Genomic DNA, 21,727 nt, shown 5'->3' on the forward strand with positions numbered 1-21,727 from the left:
CCAGTCAAATGATTGAATTCATGTTATTCAAGTAGGCAACATTTAGAATATTTAAAACAAATTGTTACAGGCCAAATATATAAATGGGTTAATTAAATGAAACAGTTGGGACTAGAAAGAGAATCTTGTAAAGCTGCATGAAACCAGTCAAATGATTGAATTCATATTATTCAGGTAGGCAAGTTTTAGAATATATAAAACAAATTGTTACAGGCTAATGATATAAATGGGTTAATTAAATGAAAGAGTTGGGACTAGAAAGAGAATCTTTTAAAGTTGCCTGAAATCAGTAAAATGATTGAATTCATATTATTCAATTAGGCAATTTTTTGAATATTTAAAACAAATTGTTACGTGCTAAAGATAAAAAGGGGTTAATTAAATGAAAGAACTGGCATTAGTAAGAGAATTTTTTAAAGTTGCATGAAACCAGTCAAATGATTGAATTCATATTATTCAAGAAGGCAATTTTTAAAATATTTAATTCAAATTGTTACAGGCTAAAGATATAAATGGGTTAATTAAATGAAAGAGTTGGAACTTGATAGAGAATCTTGTAAAGCTGCGTGAAACCAGTCAAATGATTGAATTCATATTATTCAAGTAGGCAAGTTTTAGAATATTGAAAACAAATTGTTACAGGCTAAAGATAAATGGGTTAATTAAATGAAACAGTTAGGACTAGAAAGAGAATCTTGTAAAGCTGCATGAAACCAGTCAAATGATTGAATTCATGTTATTCAAGTAGGCAAGTTTTAGAATATTTAAAACAAATTGTTACAGGCTAAAGATATATATTGGTTAATTAAATGAATGAACTGGCATTAGTAAGAGAATCTTGTAAAGTTGCATGAAACCAGTCAAATGATTGAATTCATGTTATTCAAGTAGGCAACATTTAGAATATTTAAAACAAATTGTTACAGGCCAAAGATATAAATGGGTTAATTAAATGAAACAGTTGGGACTAGAAAGAGAATCTTGTAAAGCTGCGTGAAACCAGTCAAATGATTGAATTCATATTATTGAGGTAGGCAAGTTTTAGAATATTTAATTCAAATTGTTACAGGCTAAAGATAAAATGGGTTAATTAAATGAAAGAGTTGGGAGTAGATAGAGAATCTTGTAAAGCTGCGTGAAACCAGTCAAATGATTGAATTCATATTATTCAACTAGGCAAGTTTTAGAATATTTAAAACAAATTGTTACAGGCTAAAGATATATATGGCTTAATTAAATGAACGAACTGGCATTAGTAAGAGAATCTTGTAAAGCTGCGTGAAACCAGTCAAATGATTGAATTAATATTATTCAAGTAGGCAAGTTTTAGAATATATAAAACAAATTGTTACAGGCTAAAAATATAAATGGGTTAATTAAATGAAAGAGTTGGAACTTGATAGAGAATCTTGTAAAGCTGCGTGAAACCAGTCAAATGATTGAATTCATATTATTCAAGTAGGCAAGTTTTAGAATATTTAAAACAAATTGTTACAGGCTAAAGATATATATGGGTTAATTAAATGAAAGAACTGGCATTAGTAAGAGAATCTTGTAAGCTGCATGAAACCACTCAAATGATTGAATTCATATTATTCAAGTAGGCAAGTTTTAGAATATTTAAAACAAATTGTTACAGGCTAAAGATATATATGGGTTAATTAAATGAAAGAACTGGCATTAGTAATAGAATCTTGTAAAGCTGCATGAAACCAGTCAAATGATTGAATTCATATTATACAAGTAGGCAATTTTTTGAATATTTAAAACATATTGTTACAGGCTAAAGATAAAAATGGGTTAATTAAATGAATGAACCGGCATTAGTAAGAGAATCTTGTAAAGTTGCATGAAACCAGTCAAATGATTGAATTCATGTTATTCAAGTAGGCAACATTTAGAATATTTAAAACAAATTGTTACAGGCTAAAGATAAAATGGGTTAATTAAATGAAAGAGTTGGGACTAGATAGAGAATCTTGTAAAGCTGCGTGAAACCAGTCAAATGATTGAATTCATATTATTCAAGTAGGCAAGTTTTAGAATATTTAAAACAAATTGTTACAGGCCAAATATATAAATGGGTTAATTAAATGAAACAGTTGGGACTAGAAAGAGAATCTTGTAAAGCTGCATGAAACCAGTCAAATGATTGAATTCATATTATTCAGGTAGGCAAGTTTTAGAATATATAAAACAAATTGTTACAGGCTAATGATATAAATGGGTTAATTAAATGAAAGAGTTGGGACTAGAAAGAGAATCTTTTAAAGTTGCCTGAAATCAGTCAAATGATTGAATTCATATTATTCAAGTAGGCAATTTTTTGAATATTTAAAACAAATTGTTATGTGCTAAAGATAAAAATGGGTTTATTAAATGAAAGAACTGGCATTAGTAAGAGAATTTTGTAAAGTTGCATGAAACCAGTTAAATGATTGAATTCATGTTATTCAAATAGGCAACATTAAGAATATTTTAAACAAATTGTTACAGGCTAAAGATATAAATGGGTTAATTTAATGAGGAGTTGGGACTATAACGAGAATCTTGTAAAGCTGCATGAAACGAGTCAAATTATTGAATTCTATATTATTCAAATAGGCAAGTTGTAGAATATTTAAAACAAATTGTTACAGGCTAAAGATAAATAAGTTAATTAAATGAAACAGTTGGGACTAGAAAGAGAATCTTGTAAAGCTGCATGAAACCAGTCAAATGATTGAATTCATGTTATTCAAGTAGGCATGTTTTAGAATATTTAAAACAAATTGTTACAGGCTAAAGATATATATGGGTTAATTAAATGAAAGAACTGGCATTAGTAAGAGAATCTTGTAAGCTGCATGAAACCACTCAAATGATTGAATTCATATTATTCAAGTAGGCAATTTTTAAAATATTTAATTCAAATTGTTACAGGCTAAAGATATAAATGGGTTAATTAAATGAAAGAGTTGGAACTTGATAGAGAATCTTGTAAAGCTGCGTGTAACCAGTCAAATGATTGAATTCATATTATTCAAGTATCAAGTTTTAGAATATTTAAAACAAATTGTACAGACTAAAGATATATATGGGTTAATTAAATGAAAGAACTGGCATTAGTAATAGAATCTTGTAAAGCTGCATGAAACCAGTCAAATGATTGAATTCATATTATTCAGGTAGGCAAGTTTTAGAATATTTAATTCAAATTGTTACAGGCTAAAGATATATATGGCTTAATTAAATGAACGAACTGGCATTGGTAAGAGAATCTTGTAAAGCTGCGTGAAACCAGTCAAATGATTGAATTAATATTATTCAAGTAGGCAAGTTTTAGAATATATAAAACAAATTGTTACAGGCTAATGATATAAATGGGTTAATTAAATGAAAGAGTTGGGACTAGAAAGAGAATCTTCTAAAGTTGCCTGAAATCAGTCAAATGATTGAATTCATATTATTCAAGTAGGCAATTTTTTGAATATTTAAAACAAATTGTTACCTGCTAAAGATAAAAATGGGTTAATTAAATGAAAGAACTGGCATTAGTAAGAGAATTTTGTAAAGTTGCATGAAACCAGTCAAATGATTGAATTCATGTTATTCAAATAGGCAACATTTAGAATATTTTAAACAAATTGTTACAGGCTAAAGATATAAATGGGTTAATTTAATGAAAGAGTTGGGACTATAACGAGAATCTTGTAAAGTTGCATGAAACCAGTCAAATGATTGAATTCATGTTATTCAAGTAGGCAACATTTAGAATATTTAAAACAAATTGTTACAGGCCAAATATATAAATGGGTTAATTAAATGAAACAGTTGGGACTAGAAAGAGAATCTTGTAAAGCTGCATGAAACCAGTCAAATGATTGAATTCATATTATTCAGGTAGGCAAGTTTTAGAATATATAAAACAAATTGTTACAGGCTAATGATATAAATGGGTTAATTAAATGAAAGAGTTGGGACTAGAAAGAGCATCTTCTAAAGTTGCCTGAAATCAGTCAAATGATTGAATTCATATTATTCAAGTAGGCAATTTTTTGAATATTTAAAACAAATTGTTACGTGCTAAAGATAAAAATGGGTTAATTAAATGAAAGAACTGGCATTAGTAAGAGAATTTTGTAAAGTTGCATGAAACCAGTCAAATGATTGAATTCATGTTATTCAAATAGGCAACATTTAGAATATTTTAAACAAATTGTTACAGGCTAAAGATATAAATGGGTTAATTTAATGAAAGAGTTGGGACTATAACGAGAATCTTGTAAAGCTGCATGAAACGAGTCAAATTATTGAATTCATATTATTCAAATAGGCAAGTTGTAGAATATTTAAAACAAATTGTTACAGGCTAAGATAAATAAGTTAATTAAATGAAACAGTTGGGACTAGAAAGAGAATCTTGTAATGCTGCATGAAACCAGTCAAATGATTGAATTCATGTTATTCAAGTAGGCATGTTTTAGAATATTTAAAACAAATTGTTACAGGCTAAAGATATATATGGGTTAATTAAATGAAAGAACTGGCATTAGTAAGAGAATCTTGTAAGCTGCATGAAACCACTCAAATGATTGAATTCATATTATTCAAGTAGGCAATTTTTAAAATATTTAATTCAAATTGTTACAGGCTAAAGATATAAATGGGTTAATTAAATGAAAGAGTTGGAACTTGATAGAGAATCTTGTAAAGCTGCGTGTAACCAGTCAAATGATTGAATTCATATTATTCAAGTATCAAGTTTTAGAATATTTAAAACAAATTGTACAGACTAAAGATATATATGGGTTAATTAAATGAAAGAACTGGCATTAGTAATAGAATCTTGTAAAGCTGCATGAAACCAGTCAAATGATTGAATTCATATTATTCAGGTAGGCAAGTTTTAGAATATTTAATTCAAATTGTTACAGGCTAAAGATATATATGGCTTAATTAAATGAACGAACTGGCATTGGTAAGAGAATCTTGTAAAGCTGCGTGAAACCAGTCAAATGATTGAATTAATATTATTCAAGTAGGCAAGTTTTAGAATATATAAAACAAATTGTTACAGGCTAATGATATAAATGGGTTAATTAAATGAAAGAGTTGGGACTAGAAAGAGAATCTTCTAAAGTTGCCTGAAATCAGTCAAATGATTGAATTCATATTATTCAAGTAGGCAATTTTTTGAATATTTAAAACAAATTGTTACCTGCTAAAGATAAAAATGGGTTAATTAAATGAAAGAACTGGCATTAGTAAGAGAATTTTGTAAAGTTGCATGAAACCAGTCAAATGATTGAATTCATGTTATTCAAATAGGCAACATTTAGAATATTTTAAACAAATTGTTACAGGCTAAAGATATAAATGGGTTAATTTAATGAAAGAGTTGGGACTATAACGAGAATCTTGTAAAGTTGCATGAAACCAGTCAAATGATTGAATTCATGTTATTCAAGTAGGCAACATTTAGAATATTTAAAACAAATTGTTACAGGCCAAATATATAAATGGGTTAATTAAATGAAACAGTTGGGACTAGAAAGAGAATCTTGTAAAGCTGCATGAAACCAGTCAAATGATTGAATTCATATTATTCAGGTAGGCAAGTTTTAGAATATATAAAACAAATTGTTACAGGCTAATGATATAAATGGGTTAATTAAATGAAAGAGTTGGGACTAGAAAGAGCATCTTCTAAAGTTGCCTGAAATCAGTCAAATGATTGAATTCATATTATTCAAGTAGGCAATTTTTTGAATATTTAAAACAAATTGTTACGTGCTAAAGATAAAAATGGGTTAATTAAATGAAAGAACTGGCATTAGTAAGAGAATTTTGTAAAGTTGCATGAAACCAGTCAAATGATTGAATTCATGTTATTCAAATAGGCAACATTTAGAATATTTTAAACAAATTGTTACAGGCTAAAGATATAAATGGGTTAATTTAATGAAAGAGTTGGGACTATAACGAGAATCTTGTAAAGCTGCATGAAACGAGTCAAATTATTGAATTCATATTATTCAAATAGGCAAGTTGTAGAATATTTAAAACAAATTGTTACAGGCTAAGATAAATAAGTTAATTAAATGAAACAGTTGGGACTAGAAAGAGAATCTTGTAATGCTGCATGAAACCAGTCAAATGATTGAATTCATGTTATTCAAGTAGGCATGTTTTAGAATATTTAAAACAAATTGTTACAGGATAAAGATATATATGGGTTAATTAAATGAAAGAACTGGCATTAGTAAGAGAATCTTGTAAGCTGCATGAAACCACTCAAATGATTGAATTCATATTATTCAAGTAGGCAATTTTTAAAATATTTAATTCAAATTGTTACAGGCTAAAGATATAAATGGGTTAATTAAATGAAAGAGTTGGAACTTGATAGAGAATCTTGTAAAGCTGCGTGAAACCAGTCAAATGATTGAATTCATATATTCAAGTAGGCAAGTTTTAGAATATTTAAAACAAATTGTTACAGACTAAAGATATATATGGGTTAATTAAATGAAAGAACTGGCATTAGTAATAGAATCCTGTAAAGCTGCATGAAACCAGTCAAATGATTGAATTCATATTATTAAAGTAGGCAAGTTTTAGAATATTTAAAACAAATTGTTACAGGCTAAAGATATAATTGGGTTAATAAATGAAAGAGTTGGGACTAGTAAGAAAATCTTGTAAAGCTGCATGAAACCAGTCAAATGATTGAATTCATATTATTCAAGTAGGCAATTTTTTGAATATTTAAAAATAATTGTTACAGGCTAAAGATAAAAAGGGGTAATTAAATGAATGATCTGGCATTAGTAAGAGAATCTTGTAAAGTTGCATGAAACCAGTCAAATGATTGAATTCATGTTATTCAAGTAGGCAACATTTAGAATATTTAAAGCAAATTGTTACAGGCTAAAGATATAAATGGGTTAATTAAATGAAACAGTTGGGACTAGAAAGAGAATCTTGAAAGCTGCATGAAACCAGTCAAATGATTGAATTCATATTATTCAGGTAGGCAAGTTTTAGAATATTTAATTCAAATTGTTACAGGCTAAAGATATAAATGGGTTAATTAAATGAAAGAGTTGGGACTAGATAGAGAATCTTGTAAAGCTGCGTGAAACCAGTCAAATGATTGAATTCATATTATTCAAGTAGGCAAGTTTTAGAATATTTAAAACAAATTGTTACAGGCTAAAGATATATATGGCTTAATTAAATGAACGAACTGGCATTGGTAAGAGAATCTTGTAAAGCTGCGTGAAACCAGTCAAATGATTGAATTAATATTATTCAAGTAGGCAAGTTTTAGAATATATAAAACAAATTGTTACAGGCTAAAGATATATATGAGTTAATTAAATGAAAGAACTGGCATTAGTAATAGAATCTTGTAAAGCTGCATGAAACCAGTCAAATGATTGAATTCATATTATTCAATTAGGCAATTTTTTGAATATTTAAAACAAATTGTTACGTGCTAAAGATAAAAAGGGGTTAATTAAATGAAAGAACTGGCATTAGTAAGAGAATTTTTTAAAGTTGCATGAAACCAGTCAAATGATTGAATTCATATTATTCAAGAAGGCAATTTTTAAAATATTTAATTCAAATTGTTACAGGCTAAAGATATAAATGGGTTAATTAAATGAAAGAGTTGGAACTTGATAGAGAATCTTGTAAAGCTGCGTGAAACCAGTCAAATGATTGAATTCATATTATTCAAGTAGGCAAGTTTTAGAATATTGAAAACAAATTGTTACAGGCTAAAGATAAATGGGTTAATTAAATGAAACAGTTAGGACTAGAAAGAGAATCTTGTAAAGCTGCATGAAACCAGTCAAATGATTGAATTCATGTTATTCAAGTAGGCAAGTTTTAGAATATTTAAAACAAATTGTTACAGGCTAAAGATATATATTGGTTAATTAAATGAATGAACTGGCATTAGTAAGAGAATCTTGTAAAGTTGCATGAAACCAGTCAAATGATTGAATTCATGTTATTCAAGTAGGCAACATTTAGAATATTTAAAACAAATTGTTACAGGCCAAAGATATAAATGGGTTAATTAAATGAAACAGTTGGGACTAGAAAGAGAATCTTGTAAAGCTGCGTGAAACCAGTCAAATGATTGAATTCATATTATTGAGGTAGGCAAGTTTTAGAATATTTAATTCAAATTGTTACAGGCTAAAGATAAAATGGGTTAATTAAATGAAAGAGTTGGGAGTAGATAGAGAATCTTGTAAAGCTGCGTGAAACCAGTCAAATGATTGAATTCATATTATTCAACTAGGCAAGTTTTAGAATATTTAAAACAAATTGTTACAGGCTAAAGATATATATGGCTTAATTAAATGAACGAACTGGCATTAGTAAGAGAATCTTGTAAAGCTGCGTGAAACCAGTCAAATGATTGAATTAATATTATTCAAGTAGGCAAGTTTTAGAATATATAAAACAAATTGTTACAGGCTAAAAATATAAATGGGTTAATTAAATGAAAGAGTTGGAACTTGATAGAGAATCTTGTAAAGCTGCGTGAAACCAGTCAAATGATTGAATTCATATTATTCAAGTAGGCAAGTTTTAGAATATTTAAAACAAATTGTTACAGGCTAAAGATATATATGGGTTAATTAAATGAAAGAACTGGCATTAGTAAGAGAATCTTGTAAGCTGCATGAAACCACTCAAATGATTGAATTCATATTATTCAAGTAGGCAAGTTTTAGAATATTTAAAACAAATTGTTACAGGCTAAAGATATATATGGGTTAATTAAATGAAAGAACTGGCATTAGTAATAGAATCTTGTAAAGCTGCATGAAACCAGTCAAATGATTGAATTCATATTATACAAGTAGGCAATTTTTTGAATATTTAAAACATATTGTTACAGGCTAAAGATAAAAATGGGTTAATTAAATGAATGAACCGGCATTAGTAAGAGAATCTTGTAAAGTTGCATGAAACCAGTCAAATGATTGAATTCATGTTATTCAAGTAGGCAACATTTAGAATATTTAAAACAAATTGTTACAGGCTAAAGATAAAATGGGTTAATTAAATGAAAGAGTTGGGACTAGATAGAGAATCTTGTAAAGCTGCGTGAAACCAGTCAAATGATTGAATTCATATTATTCAAGTAGGCAAGTTTTAGAATATTTAAAACAAATTGTTACAGGCTAAAGATATATATGGCTTAATTAAATGAACGAACTGGCATTAGTAAGAGAATCTTGTAAAGCTGCGTGAAACCAGTCAAATGATTGAATTAATATTATTCAAGTAGGCAAGTTTTAGAATATATAAAACAAATTGTTACAGGCTAATGATATAAATGGGTTAATTAAATGAAAGAGTTGGGACTAGAAAGAGAATCTTCTAAAGTTGCCTGAAATCAGTCAAATGATTGAATTCATATTATTCAAGTAGGCAATTTTTTGAATATTTAAAACAAATTGTTACGTGCTAAAGATAAAAATGGGTTAATTAAATGAAAGAACTGGCATTTGTAAGAGAATTTTGTAAAGTTGCATGAAACCAGTCAAATGATTGAATTCATGTCATTCAAATAGGCAACATTTAGAATATTTTAAACAAATTGTTACAGGCTAAAGATATAAATGGGTTAATTTAATGAAAGAGTTGGGACTATAACGAGAATCTTGTAAAGTTGCATGAAACCAGTCAAATGATTGAATTCATGTTATTCAAGTAGGCAACATTTAGAATATTTAAAACAAATTGTTACAGGCCAAATATATAAATGGGTTAATTAAATGAAACAGTTGGGACTAGAAAGAGAATCTTGTAAAGCTGCATGAAACCAGTCAAATGATTGAATTCATATTATTCAGGTAGGCAAGTTTTAGAATATATAAAACAAATTGTTACAGGCTAATGATATAAATGGGTTAATTAAATGAAAGAGTTGGGACTAGAAAGAGAATCTTTTAAAGTTGCCTGAAATCAGTCAAATGATTGAATTCATATTATTCAAGTAGGCAATTTTTTGAATATTTAAAACAAATTGTTACGTGCTAAAGATAAAAATGGGTTTATTAAATGAAAGAACTGGCATTAGTAAGAGAATTTTGTAAAGTTGCATGAAACCAGTTAAATGATTGAATTCATGTTATTCAAATAGGCAACATTAAGAATATTTTAAACAAATTGTTACAGGCTAAAGATATAAATGGGTTAATTTAATGAGGAGTTGGGACTATAACGAGAATCTTGTAAAGCTGCATGAAACGAGTCAAATTATTGAATTCTATATTATTCAAATAGGCAAGTTGTAGAATATTTAAAACAAATTGTTACAGGCTAAAGATAAATAAGTTAATTAAATGAAACAGTTGGGACTAGAAAGAGAATCTTGTAAAGCTGCATGAAACCAGTCAAATGATTGAATTCATGTTATTCAAGTAGGCATGTTTTAGAATATTTAAAACAAATTGTTACAGGCTAAAGATATATATGGGTTAATTAAATGAAAGAACTGGCATTAGTAAGAGAATCTTGTAAGCTGCATGAAACCACTCAAATGATTGAATTCATATTATTCAAGTAGGCAATTTTTAAAATATTTAATTCAAATTGTTACAGGCTAAAGATATAAATGGGTTAATTAAATGAAAGAGTTGGAACTTGATAGAGAATCTTGTAAAGCTGCGTGAAACCAGTCAAATGATTGAATTCATATTATTCAAGTATCAAGTTTTAGAATATTTAAAACAAATTGTACAGACTAAAGATATATATGGGTTAATTAAATGAAAGAACTGGCATTAGTAATAGAATCTTGTAAAGCTGCATGAAACCAGTCAAATGATTGAATTCATATTATTCAGGTAGGCAAGTTTTAGAATATTTAATTCAAATTGTTACAGGCTAAAGATATATATGGCTTAATTAAATGAACGAACTGGCATTGGTAAGAGAATCTTGTAAAGCTGCGTGAAACCAGTCAAATGATTGAATTAATATTATTCAAGTAGGCAAGTTTTAGAATATATAAAACAAATTGTTACAGGCTAATGATATAAATGGGTTAATTAAATGAAAGAGTTGGGACTAGAAAGAGAATCTTCTAAAGTTGCCTGAAATCAGTCAAATGATTGAATTCATATTATTCAAGTAGGCAATTTTTTGAATATTTAAAACAAATTGTTACCTGCTAAAGATAAAAATGGGTTAATTAAATGAAAGAACTGGCATTAGTAAGAGAATTTTGTAAAGTTGCATGAAACCAGTCAAATGATTGAATTCATGTTATTCAAATAGGCAACATTTAGAATATTTTAAACAAATTGTTACAGGCTAAAGATATAAATGGGTTAATTTAATGAAAGAGTTGGGACTATAACGAGAATCTTGTAAAGTTGCATGAAACCAGTCAAATGATTGAATTCATGTTATTCAAGTAGGCAACATTTAGAATATTTAAAACAAATTGTTACAGGCCAAATATATAAATGGGTTAATTAAATGAAACAGTTGGGACTAGAAAGAGAATCTTGTAAAGCTGCATGAAACCAGTCAAATGATTGAATTCATATTATTCAGGTAGGCAAGTTTTAGAATATATAAAACAAATTGTTACAGGCTAATGATATAAATGGGTTAATTAAATGAAAGAGTTGGGACTAGAAAGAGCATCTTCTAAAGTTGCCTGAAATCAGTCAAATGATTGAATTCATATTATTCAAGTAGGCAATTTTTTGAATATTTAAAACAAATTGTTACGTGCTAAAGATAAAAATGGGTTAATTAAATGAAAGAACTGGCATTAGTAAGAGAATTTTGTAAAGTTGCATGAAACCAGTCAAATGATTGAATTCATGTTATTCAAATAGGCAACATTTAGAATATTTTAAACAAATTGTTACAGGCTAAAGATATAAATGGGTTAATTTAATGAAAGAGTTGGGACTATAACGAGAATCTTGTAAAGCTGCATGAAACGAGTCAAATTATTGAATTCATATTATTCAAATAGGCAAGTTGTAGAATATTTAAAACAAATTGTTACAGGCTAAAGATAAATAAGTTAATTAAATGAAACAGTTGGGACTAGAAAGAGAATCTTGTAATGCTGCATGAAACCAGTCAAATGATTGAATTCATGTTATTCAAGTAGGCATGTTTTAGAATATTTAAAACAAATTGTTACAGGATAAAGATATATATGGGTTAATTAAATGAAAGAACTGGCATTAGTAAGAGAATCTTGTAAGCTGCATGAAACCACTCAAATGATTGAATTCATATTATTCAAGTAGGCAATTTTTAAAATATTTAATTCAAATTGTTACAGGCTAAAGATATAAATGGGTTAATTAAATGAAAGAGTTGGAACTTGATAGAGAATCTTGTAAAGCTGCGTGAAACCAGTCAAATGATTGAATTCATATATTCAAGTAGGCAAGTTTTAGAATATTTAAAACAAATTGTTACAGACTAAAGATATATATGGGTTAATTAAATGAAAGAACTGGCATTAGTAATAGAATCCTGTAAAGCTGCATGAAACCAGTCAAATGATTGAATTCATATTATTAAAGTAGGCAAGTTTTAGAATATTTAAAACAAATTGTTACAGGCTAAAGATATAATTGGGTTAATAAATGAAAGAGTTGGGACTAGTAAGAAAATCTTGTAAAGCTGCATGAAACCAGTCAAATGATTGAATTCATATTATTCAAGTAGGCAATTTTTTGAATATTTAAAAATAATTGTTACAGGCTAAAGATAAAAAGGGGTAATTAAATGAATGATCTGGCATTAGTAAGAGAATCTTGTAAAGTTGCATGAAACCAGTCAAATGATTGAATTCATGTTATTCAAGTAGGCAACATTTAGAATATTTAAAGCAAATTGTTACAGGCTAAAGATATAAATGGGTTAATTAAATGAAACAGTTGGGACTAGAAAGAGAATCTTGAAAGCTGCATGAAACCAGTCAAATGATTGAATTCATATTATTCAGGTAGGCAAGTTTTAGAATATTTAATTCAAATTGTTACAGGCTAAAGATATAAATGGGTTAATTAAATGAAAGAGTTGGGACTAGATAGAGAATCTTGTAAAGCTGCGTGAAACCAGTCAAATGATTGAATTCATATTATTCAAGTAGGCAAGTTTTAGAATATTTAAAACAAATTGTTACAGGCTAAAGATATATATGGCTTAATTAAATGAACGAACTGGCATTGGTAAGAGAATCTTGTAAAGCTGCGTGAAACCAGTCAAATGATTGAATTAATATTATTCAAGTAGGCAAGTTTTAGAATATATAAAACAAATTGTTACAGGCTAATGATATAAATGGGTTAATTAAATGATAGAGTTGGGACTAGAAAGAGAATCTTCTAAAGTTGCCTGAAATCAGTCAAATGATTGAATTCATATTATTCAAGTAGGCAATTTTTTGAATATTTAAAACAAATTTTTACGTGCTAAAGATAAAAATGGGTTAATTAAATGAAAGAACTGGCATTAGTAAGAGAATTTTGTAAAGTTGCATGAAACCAGTCAAATGATTGAATTCATGTTATTCAAATAGGCAACATTTAGAATATTTAAAACAAATTGTTACAGGCTAAAGATATAAATGGGTTAATTTAATGAAAGAGTTGGGACTATAACGAGAATCTTGTAAAGCTGCATGAAATGAGTCAAATTATTGAATTCATATTATTCAAATAGGCAAGTTGTAGAATATTTAAAACAAATTGTTACAGGCTAAAGATAAATAAGTTAATTAAATGAAACAGTTGGGACTAGAAAGAGAATCTTGTAAAGCTGCATGAAACCAGTCAAATGATTGAATTCATGTTATTCAAGTAGGCATGTTTTAGAATATTTAAAACAAATTGTTACAGGCTAAAGATATATATGGGTTAATTAAATGAAAGAACTGGCATTAGTAAGAGAATCTTGAAAGCTGCATGAAACGACTCAAATGATTGAATTCATATTATTCAAGTAGGCAATTTTTAAAATATTTAATTCAAATTGTTACAGGCTAAAGATATAAATGGGTTAATTAAATGAAAGAGTTGGAACTTGATAGAGAATCTTGTAAAGCTGCGTGAAACCAGTCAAATGATTGAATTCATATTATTCAAGTAGGCAAGTTTTAGAATATTTAAAACAAATTGTTACAGGCTAAAGATATATATGGGTTAATTAAATGAAAGAACTGGTATTAGTAAGAGAATCTTGTAAGCTGCATGAAACCACTCAAATGATTGAATTCATATTATTCAAGTAGGCAAGTTTTAGAATATTTAAAACAAATTGTTACAGGCTAAAGATATATATGAGTTAATTAAATGAAAGAACTGGCATTAGTAATAGAATCTTGTAAAGCTGCATGAAACCAGTCAAATGATTGAATTCATATTATACAAGTAGGCAATTTTTTGAATATGTAAAACAAATTGTTACAGGCTAAAGATAAAAATGGGTTAATTAAATGAATGAACCGGCATTAGTAAGAGAATCTTGTAAAGTTGCATGAAACCAGTCAAATGATTGAATTCATGTTATTCAAGTAGGCAACATTTAGAATATTTAATTCAAATTGTTACAGGCTAAAGATAAAATGGGTTAATTAAATGAAAGAGTTGGGACTAGATAGAGAATCTTGTAAAGCTGCGTGAAACCAGTCAAATGATTGAATTCATATTATTCAAGTAGGCAAGTTTTAGAATATTTAAAACAAATTGTTACAGGCTAAAGATACATATGGCTTAATTAAATGAACGAACTGGCATTAGTAAGAGACTCTTGTAAAGCTGCGTGAAACCAGTCAAATGATTGAATTAATATTATTCAAGTAGGCAAGTTTTAGAATATATAAAACAAATTGTTACAGGCTAATGATATAAATGGGTTAATTAAATGAAAGAGTTGGGACTAGAAAGAGAATCTTCTAAAGTTGCCTGAAATCAGTCAAATGATTGAATTCATATTATTCAAGTAGGCAACATTTAGAATATTTTAAACAAATTGTTACAGGCTAAAGATATAAATGGGTTAATTTAATGAAAGAGTTGGGACTATAACGAGAATCTTGTAAAGCTGCATGAAACGAGTCAAATTATTGAATTCATATTATTCAAATAGGCAAGTTGTAGAATATTTAAAACAAATTGTTACAGGCTAAAGATAAATAAGTTAATTAAATGAAACAGTTGGGACTAGAAAGAGAATCTTGTAAAGCTGCATGAAACCAGTCAAATGATTGAATTCATGTTATTCAAGTAGGCATGTTTTAGAATATTTAAAACAAATTGTTACAGGCTAAAGATATAAATGGGTTAATTAAATTAAAGAGTTGGAACTTGATAGAGAATCTTGTAAAGCTGCGTGAAACCAGTCAAATGATTGATTTCATATTATTCAAGTAGGCAAGTTTTAGAATATTTAAAACAAATTGTTACAGGCTAAAGATATATATGGGTTAATTAAATGAAAGAGCTGGTATTAGTAAGAGAATCTTGTAAGCTGCATGAAACCACTCAAATGATTGAATTCATATTATTCAAGTAGGCAAGTTTTAGAATATTTAAAACAAATTGTTACAGGCTAAAGATATATATGAGTTAATTAAATGAAAGAACTGGCATTAGTAATAGAATCTTGTAAAGCTGCATGAAACCAGTCAAATGATTGAATTCATATTATACAAGTAGGCAATTTTTTGAATATGTAAAACAAATTGTTACAGGCTAAAGATAAAAATGGGTTAATTAAATGAATGAACCGGCATTAGTAAGAGAATCTTGTAAAGTTGCATGAAACCAGTCAAATGATTGAATTCATGTTATTCAAGTAGGCAACATTTAGAATATTTAAAACAAATTGTTACAGGCCAAAGATATAAATGGGTTAATTAAATGAAACAGTTGGGACTAGAAAGAGAATCTTGTAAAGCTGCATGAAACCAGTCTAATGATTGAATTCATATTATTCAGGTAGGCAAGTTTTAGAATATTTAATTCAAATTGTTACAGGCTAAAGATAAAATGGGTTAATTAAATGAAAGAGTTGGGACTAGATAGAGAATCTTGTAAAGCTGCGTGAAACCAGTCAAATGATTGAATTCATATTATTCAAGTAGGCAAGTTTTAGAATATTTAAAACAAATTGTTACAGGCTAAAGATACATATGGCTTAATTAAATGAACGAACTGGCATTAGTAAGAGAATCTTGTAAAGCTGCGTAAAACCAGTCAAATGATTGAATTAATATTATTCAAGTAGGCAAGTTTTAGAATATATAAAACAAATTGTTACAGGCTAATGATATAAATGGGTTAATTAAATGAAAGAGTTGGGACTAGAAAGAGAATCTTCTAAAGTTGCCTGAAATCAGTCAAATGATTGAATTCATATTATTCAAGTAGGCAATTTTTTGAATATTTAAAACAAATTGTTACGTGCTAAAGATAAAAATGGGTTAATTTAATGAGGAGTTGGGACTATAACGAGAATCTTGTAAAGCTGCATGAAACGAGTCAAATTATTGAATTCTATATTATTCAAATAGGCAAGTTGTAGAATATTTAAAACAAATTGTTACAGGCTAAAGATAAATAAGTTAATTAAATGAAACAGTTGGGACTAGAAAGAGAATCTTGTAAACCTGCATGAAACCAGTCAAATGATTGAATTCATGTTATTCAAGTAGGCATGTTTTAGAATATTTAAAACAAATTGTTACAGGCTAAAGATATATATGGGTTAATTAAATGAAAGAACTGGCATTAGTAAGAGAATCTTGTAAGCTGCATGAAACCACTCAAATGATTGAATTCATATTATTCAAGTAGGCAATTTTTAAAATATTTAATTCAAATTGTTACAGGCTAAAGATATAAATGGGTTAATTAAATGAAAGAGTTGGAACTTGATAGAGAATCTTGTAAAGCTGCGTGAAACCAGTCAAATGATTGAATTCATATTATTCAAGTATCAAGTTTTAGAATATTTAAAACAAATTGTACAGACTAAAGATATATATGGGTTAATTAAATGAAAGAACTGGCATTAGTAATAGAATCTTGTAAAGCTGCATGAAACCAGTCAAATGATTGTATTCATATTATTAAAGTAGGCAAGTTTTAGAATATTTAAAACAAATTGTTACAGGCTAAAGATATAATTGGGTTAATAAATGATAGAGTTGGGACTAGTAAGAGAATCTTGTAAAGCTGCATGAAACCAGTCAAATGATTGAATTCATATTATTCAAGTAGGCAATTTTTTGAATATTTAAAAATAATTGTTACAGGCTAAAGATAAAAAGGGGTAATTAAATGAATGAACTGGCATTAGTAAGAGAATCTTGTAAAGCTGCGTGAAACCAGTCAAATGATTGAATTAATATTATTCAAGTAGGCAAGTTTTAGAATATATAAAACAAATTGTTACAGGCTAATGATATAAATGGGTTAATTAAATGATAGAGTTGGGACTAGAAAGAGAATCTTGAAAGCTGCATGAAACCAGTCAAATGATTGAATTCATATTATTCAGGTAGGCAAGTTTTAGAATATTTAATTCAAATTGTTACAGGCTAAAGATATAAATGGGTTAATTAAATGAAACAGTTGGGACTAGATAGAGAATCTTGTAAAGCTGCGTGAAACCAGTCAAATGATTGAATTCATATTATTCAAGTAGGCAAGTTTTAGAATATTTAAAACAAATTGTTACAGGCTAAAGATATATATGGCTTAATTAAATGAACGAACTGGCATTGGTAAGAGAATCTTGTAAAGCTGCGTGAAACCAGTCAAATGATTGAATTAATATTATTCAAGTAGGCAAGTTTTAGAATATATAAAACAAATTGTTACAGGCTAATGATATAAATGGGTTAATTAAATGATAGAGTTGGGACTAGAAAGAGAATCTTCTAAAGTTGCCTGAAATCAGTCAAATGATTGAATTCATATTATTCAAGTAGGCAATTTTTTGAATATTTAAAACAAATTTTTACGTGCTAAAGATAAAAATGGGTTAATTAAATGAAAGAACTGGCATTAGTAAGAGAATTTTGTAAAGTTGCATGAAACCAGTCAAATGATTGAATTCATGTTATTCAAATAGGCAACATTTAGAATATTTTAAACAAATTGTTACAGGCTAAAGATATAAATGGGTTAATTTAATGAAAGAGTTGGGACTATAACGAGAATCTTGTAAAGCTGCATGAAACGAGTCAAATTATTGAATTCATATTATTCAAATAGGCAAGTTGTAGAATATTTAAAACAAATTGTTACAGGCTAAAGATAAATAAGTTAATTAAATGAAACAGTTGGGACTAGAAAGAGAATCTTGTAAAGCTGCATGAAACCAGTCAAATGATTGAATTCATGTTATTCAAGTAGGCATGTTTTAGAATATTTAAAACAAATTGTTACAGGCTAAAGATATATATGGGTTAATTAAATGAAAGAACTGGCATTAGTAAGAGAATCTTGTAAGCTGCATGAAACGACTCAAATGATTGAATTCATATTATTCAAGTAGGCAATTTTTAAAATATTTAATTCAAATTGTTACAGGCTAAAGATATAAATGGGTTAATTAAATGAAAGAGTTGGAACTTGATAGAGAATCTTGTAAAGCTGCGTGAAACCAGTCAAATGATTGAATTCATATTATTCAAGTAGGCAAGTTTTAGAATATTTAAAACAAATTGTTACAGGCTAAAGATATATATGGGTTAATTAAATGAAAGAACTGGCATTAGTAAGAGAATCTTGTAAGCTGCATGAAACCACTCAAATGATTGAATTCATATTATTCAAGTAGGCAAGTTTTAGAATATTTAAAACAAATTGTTACAGGCTAAAGATATATATGAGTTAATTAAATGAAAGAACTGGCATTAGTAATAGAATCTTGTAAAGCTGCATGAAACCAGTCAAATGATTGAATTCATATTATACAAGTAGGCAATTTTTTGAATATTTAAAACAAATTGTTACAGGCTAAAGATAAAAATGGGTTAATTAAATGAATGAACCGGCATTAGTAAGAGAATCTTGTAAAGTTGCATGAAACCAGTCAAATGATTGAATTCATGTTATTCAAGTAGGCAACATTTAGAATATTTAAAACAAATTGTTACAGGCCAAAGATATAAATGGGTTAATTAAATGAAACAGTTGGGACTAGAAAGAGAATCTTGTAAAGCTGCATGAAACCAGTCTAATGATTGAATTCATATTATTCAGGTAGGCAAGTTTTAGAAAATTTAATTCAAATTGTTACAGGCTAAAGATAAAATGGGTTAATTAAATGAAAGAGTTGGGACTAGATAGAGAATCTTGTAAAGCTGCATGAAACCAGTCAAATGATTGAATTCATATTATTCAAGTAGGCAAGTTTTAGAATATTTAAAACAAATTGTTACAGGCTAAAGATATATATGGCTTAATTAAATGAACGAACTGGCATTAGTAAGAGAATCTTGTAAAGCTGCGTGAAACCAGTCAAATGATTGAATTAATATTATTCAAGTAGGCAAGTTTTAGAATATATAAAACAAATTGTTACAGGCTAATGATATAAATGGGTTAATTAAATGAAAGAGTTGGGACTAGAAAGAGAATCTTCTAAAGTTGCCTGAAATCAGTAAAATGATTGAATTCATATTATTCAATTAGGCAATTTTTTGAATATTTAAAACAAATTGTTACGTGCTAAAGATAAAAAGGGGTTAATTAAATGAAAGAACTGGCATTAGTAAGAGAATTTTTTAAAGTTGCATGAAACCAGTCAAATGATTGAATTCATATTATTCAAGAAGGCAATTTTTAAAATATTTAATTCAAATTGTTACAGGCTAAAGATATAAATGGGTTAATTAAATGAAAGAGTTGGAACTTGATAGAGAATCTTGTAAAGCTGCGTGAAACCAGTCAAATGATTGAATTCATATTATTCAAGTAGGCAAGTTTTAGAATATTGAAAACAAATTGTTACAGGCTAAAGATAAATGGGTTAATTAAATGAAACAGTTAGGACTAGAAAGAGAATCTTGTAAAGCTGCATGAAACCAGTCAAATGATTGAATTCATGTTATTCAAGTAGGCAAGTTTTAGAATATTTAAAACAAATTGTTACAGGCTAAAGATATATATTGGTTAATTAAATGAATGAACTGGCATTAGTAAGAGAATCTTGTAAAGTTGCATGAAACCAGTCAAATGATTGAATTCATGTTATTCAAGTAGGCAACATTTAGAATATTTAAAACAAATTGTTACAGGCCAAAGATATAAATGGGTTAATTAAATGAAACAGTTGGGACTAGAAAGAGAATCTTGTAAAGCTGCGTGAAACCAGTCAAATGATTGAATTCATATTATTGAGGTAGGCAAGTTTTAGAATATTTAATTCAAATTGTTACAGGCTAAAGATAAAATGGGTTAATTAAATGAAAGAGTTGGGAGTAGATAGAGAATCTTGTAAAGCTGCGTGAAACCAGTCAAATGATTGAATTCATATTATTCAACTAGGCAAGTTTTAGAATATTTAAAACAAATTGTTACAGGCTAAAGATATATATGGCTTAATTAAATGAACGAACTGGCATTAGTAAGAGAATCTTGTAAAGCTGCGTGAAACCAGTCAAATGATTGAATTAATATTATTCAAGTAGGCAAGTTTTAGAATATATAAAACAAATTGTTACAGGCTAAAAATATAAATGGGTTAATTAAATGAAAGAGTTGGAACTTGATAGAGAATCTTGTAAAGCTGCGTGAAACCAGTCAAATGATTGAATTCATATTATTCAAGTAGGCAAGTTTTAGAATATTTAAAACAAATTGTTACAGGCTAAAGATATATATGGGTTAATTAAATGAAAGAACTGGCATTAGTAAGAGAATCTTGTAAGCTGCATGAAACCACTCAAATGATTGAATTCATATTATTCAAGTAGGCAAGTTTTAGAATATTTAAAACAAATTGTTACAGGCTAAAGATATATATGGGTTAATTAAATGAAAGAACTGGCATTAGTAATAGAATCTTGTAAAGCTGCATGAAACCAGTCAAATGATTGAATTCATATTATACAAGTAGGCAATTTTTTGAATATTTAAAACATATTGTTACAGGCTAAAGATAAAAATGGGTTAATTAAATGAATGAACCGGCATTAGTAAGAGAATCTTGTAAAGTTGCATGAAACCAGTCAAATGATTGAATTCATGTTATTCAAGTAGGCAACATTTAGAATATTTAAAACAAATTGTTACAGGCTAAAGATAAAATGGGTTAATTAAATGAAAGAGTTGGGACTAGATAGAGAATCTTGTAAAGCTGCGTGAAACCAGTCAAATGATTGAATTCATATTATTCAAGTAGGCAAGTTTTAGAATATTTAAAACAAATTGTTACAGGCTAAAGATATATATGGCTTAATTAAATGAACGAACTGGCATTAGTAAGAGAATCTTGTAAAGCTGCGTGAAACCAGTCAAATGATTGAATTAATATTATTCAAGTAGGCAAGTTTTAGAATATATAAAACAAATTGTTACAGGCTAATGATATAAATGGGTTAATTAAATGAAAGAGTTGGGACTAGAAAGAGAATCTTCTAAAGTTGCCTGAAATCAGTCAAATGATTGAATTCATATTATTCAAGTAGGCAATTTTTTGAATATTTAAAACA

The sequence above is a fragment of the Lycorma delicatula genome, chromosome 5 (genome assembly GCF_047948215.1).
Source record: "Lycorma delicatula isolate Av1 chromosome 5, ASM4794821v1, whole genome shotgun sequence".
In the NCBI taxonomy this organism is placed as follows: Eukaryota; Metazoa; Arthropoda; class Insecta; order Hemiptera; family Fulgoridae; genus Lycorma; species Lycorma delicatula.